This window comes from Chinchilla lanigera, unplaced genomic scaffold (genome assembly GCF_000276665.1).
Source record: "Chinchilla lanigera isolate Chin_1 unplaced genomic scaffold, ChiLan1.0 scaffold00008, whole genome shotgun sequence".
NCBI lineage: Eukaryota > Metazoa > Chordata > Mammalia > Rodentia > Chinchillidae > Chinchilla > Chinchilla lanigera.
Window position 1 is genome coordinate 36,466,851 of NW_004955409.1, and position 4,332 is coordinate 36,471,182.

Sequence of the window (4,332 nt, forward strand, 5' to 3'; positions counted from 1 at the left end):
AAAAAAAGCAGCCCATCATATCATACATAGATTGTGTTATTAGAGTAATTCTGTGAATCTAACATTAGCAGGGGATAGGAGCAATCCATGATTAGCAGGAAGTGGTGCAATAGGGATCAGGCCTAAGCAGGTCCAGAGGAAGTTACACAGGCAGGTACAACAGACTCTCGTGTCACTTTCCCCTATTGTAGTAATGCTGCTCCCTCAGCTTATACTCACACTTTAGGGCAGCTTTCCCTATGGCCAAATGGCAAAAGAGGAAGGAAACTGGTCTTATGCTATAGGTAAATAGACAAACAGATACAATACATTGATACAGGCACTGAATAACTGCTTATAGTTACTACAGACTGACTGAAGAATGGCCCTAAAAGACAATGGCAAGGATAATTCCTTCTGATTGGTAGAAACTTGAGAAGTAGAACTTAGTAGCTAGTCTGTGCATAGAAAAGTGGCATGCCTGATTATATTATAGGCCAAGGGTACTTTGACTCAGTCTCAGCCACTTCTGTCTCCCCATAGATTGGGAGGTAAGGCTGCAAATTCCAACCCTCTAATCTTGACTTGGTCTATTAGTGAACATCTTGTAACTATCTAGAGACTCCAAAGTATATAGCATTCACATATGGGAGACACTCATATCATTTAAGAGATTGTAAGAGTGTATCAGTCAGGGTTTAAAAGAGAAACAGATATAACACAAGATACATAGATGTACAAGAAATTATAAGTTTGGCTTACAATGGTCAGCCACAGAGTTGGATGAGGAAGTGTGCAGAGGGTGTCTGCAGGCTGACGATTGAAGAGCCCAGCCTCAGACCTGGAGCTCACTGCAGTGTCCATGCAAGTCCATATCAGGAGGCAGATGGGTGTGCAAGGGAATGCTGAAGAATCTATGAAGAAGGCTGGAGAGCCTACACCAGAAGACTGAAGAGTCCCAAGCAGAATCTGAACAGTCTGCACCAGAAGCCAGGAGATGACCAAGCTGAAGGTGAAAACTGGAGCTCCTCCGGAGAACCAGCAGCCAGTCCTTTCTCAATTCCCTTTTTTATACAGCCTACTCGCCCTGGGGTGGAATGGGGGTGGTCCTCTACACCTACACTCTCTGCATATCTTCCTCTTGCACAGGCTCAGGATGAATATAAAGTAAGCTCCCTGATGAGTCACATAGTTAACCTTCTAAACTTCTCAAACTGACACAATAAATAACATCCCAGAACGGTAAGGGCATGTCCTTTTTACCCCAAAATGTAGAACTGCTGAGTCACTTAGCCAAACCTCTAGACTCCCCAAGTTGACACAATGTATCAACCATAACAAAGAGTTTTAGGGGCACTGTGCTACAAACTATAAAAACTAAGTGTACCCTTTTTATAATACCATAGGTATCCATGGATTTCTGAGTAGTAACATGGTTTGGCTTATTGATTGGGCCTGGGAAGGAGTGCAATATGAGGAACTCAGATATAAGAAGATTTTGGGAAGAGACATGTGGATGGACTAATAGGGGGAGCATACATTACATGTATGTTAATCATTACATTGCATGTTAATCACAAAGTAGCAATTGCAGGGAAGATACTAAACAAATAAGTGGACAGGTTGGCATGGCTCACAGGGTCAGCTAACCTCTGTCTTAATCCTCCTTGGTATTTGCAAGATGGATCTAGGAATAGAGTAGTCTTGGTTGGAGGGAGAGGGGTAACGCAAAGACCTAAGAACTGACTTCCTTTCACTAAGGCTTATCTACGTACTGCTGCTTCTAAATGTCTAGTGCTGGTTGGTGACCCATGCTGGACTGTTAATAAGGTACTATCTTAGTTTGGTTGGCCTGCTATAATAGAGAACTGTAGACTGAGGGGTTCCTTTCCCATGACCTACAACTATCACCTCATTTTCTCAGGTAAGATGGGGTTCTTAAAAGAGAACTGTCAATTCTCAATACCTCAGAGTTCAGAACATCTTATCACAGGTGAATACACTTAATTTCTTATACCAGGCTCCACTCTTAACCAAATTAAGGTAAAGATAAGAAGCCCTGAGATATCAATCATCAAAGAGTCCTACTGCAAAATAGGAAGTGAGGCCATGAGCTGAGAATGAGGAGCAGTGTCAACAGAGTAGGGGAAGTGATTGCCAACAAAGTATGAAGTTGGGCAGATTCAAGGGCCCACATAGGATTGGTGGTAATGGAGCTGCATTTTGGATCCCATGATATGACTTGGCAAAATGGGCTTGTACCACCTTCCTGTTCAACTCATATTCAATCTGAAGTCAAGTGAAATTTCTATTTATAACTTTTATCCAATATATCTTGAAAAATTTGGCAACGTCCTTATACCACCATCTCCGAACATTTTGGCTTCATTTGTTCAAAGGTATTTTCCCCTTGCGTAAGAACAACGTATGGCTGAGAGCTGAAAAGAGCTGAAAAAAATGTATACATTTAAGTTCTTGGGATAGCTACTTTCAGAATTGCATAGTTTGTGTCAGGGCCACTGTCGCTTTGCTCTTGTACAACTCAGAGTTGAGATGCGGTAAGATGGAACCCTTCAATAAAATTTTCAATGCATCCCATTACACAATATATCAGAACTGAGAGCATCTTAAGACAGGTGAAAACACTTAATTTCTAATACCATGCTGCACTCTTCACCAAAGTATGGTAAAGAGACCCGGAGGCATCAGTCACTGAAGGAGACGTTGCAGTAACCAATATTAGCACAGTCTTTCTGTTACAACCGGCATGTTCCTTCATTCTGGGTCAATAGCGCAGAGTGAAAATAAGGATAGATGAAAACTGTGACTGTCTTTCCTTTTTGAGTGTAGCTAACAAAAAGGGGAGATGGGAGAGGAAATTTTACACAGTTTTGAACACTAGTGTTTCTTAGGCAGAAACGTCCTTAGAAAAGACCACAGATACACATTGAATACTTGAGAGTTGATTACGTTTAAGCATATATATATTTTTTTCTTTCTTTTTTTCCCTTTTTTTCTATTTTTTAGACAGGGTTTTGCTATGTGGTTCAGGCTAGCCTTAAACTCACTATGTGGCCCAGGCTGGCCTCAAATTTATAGCAATCCTCCTGTCTCAGCCTCCTCAACACTGTGATTTATAGGATTGTGCCACCATGTCTAGAATATTTTAAGGTTTTAAAAATGATCACTTCACAACTCCAATTAAATCTGATTTTATAGTTTTGTTTTAAAATTTTTTTATTTGTACATCTTTCCAGTACATAATGATTACATTCATTTGTGAGGAGTTGGTTTTTAAAGGAAGCAACTTATTAGTCTATTTTATAGGACATACAATTTAGATGTAAAAGCCAATGATTTTTTTAGATGCTCTGCCAAGTTGTACAATCATCAGATTGTCTTAGAACATTATTATTGCTGCAAAAGACCCTTCATATCCTCTATAGTTACTCCCTTGCTCCAGAAGACAATGACCTAGGTTTTCCCTGCATATTTTATAAACTTGTATTCTGAGTCCTTCATTTGAATGAGGAGATTAATTTCTTCATTATTCCTTTTTATATTTTTTTATTTTGTGGAAAAAAAGTGAAACAAAATTTCACAACAAAATAATAGAATAACAATATTTAACACATTATATGTTGTTATAAAATTTATATGCCTACTTACCTCTTGGAAAACCTTTGCATATACATTGTCCTGTAGCATTCTCATGCCTGAAGGATGGGGCATCTGTCTCAGGCACATGAAATTTTGTGAAGAATATTATGTATTTTAACATATCCTTTTCTTACCTTGATGGAGAGTCCCAGCTGCTTTGTCTGAGGCCAAGTGGGAGTCCCGGTGAAAGGGCTAACTCTCAGGACAGGTCCTCAGGTCTGTAGCTGGCCGTTGCTCCTCTCTGCTGTTTAAATCAGGCTATCCATCTTTTCCCCTCCTCCAAGACACACCCATGAGATCTCTTTTCTTGTTGATTCTTCACATTGTTGACTCATCAAGGCTCCAAAGCGGGACTGAGGTTCATATTATAAGATTCCAATCTTATTCTATAATTTTTATTTATATTTGCCCAGCAGCTAGTGACATTAAGCAATCTTTTAAAATATACCTGTTGGCCATTTGTGTGTCTCCTTTTGAGAAATGTCAGCTCAGATCTCTTACCCATTTTCTTTTCTTTTTTTTTTTTTTCTTGCTAGTAAGAATAGGTCTTATTTTTTAAAAAAGGATGACAGTGATGGCAAGCATGTGGAGAAAAGTGAATCCTTGCACATTGTTGGTGGGAATGTAAATTAGTAGAGTAATTATAGAAAACAGTATGGAGGTTTTTCAAAAATTTAAAATAGAACTATTGTA

At 39.2% G+C, this 4,332-nt stretch overlaps 1 protein-coding gene across 1 annotated transcript in view; it reads right to left on the bottom strand.

Annotated features, from left to right (window-relative positions):
- The window catches only part of LOC102015610 (dehydrogenase/reductase SDR family member 2, mitochondrial-like), a 14,742-nt gene extending 10,888 nt beyond the window's left edge, over nt 1-3,854 (bottom strand). Inside the window, exon 1 of the mRNA XM_013510424.1 lies at nt 3,774-3,854. The gene's annotated coding sequence lies outside the window, so the exon portion shown is untranslated. The remainder of the gene's footprint in view (nt 1-3,773) is intronic.
- Nucleotides 3,855-4,332: the final 478 nt, after the last annotated feature.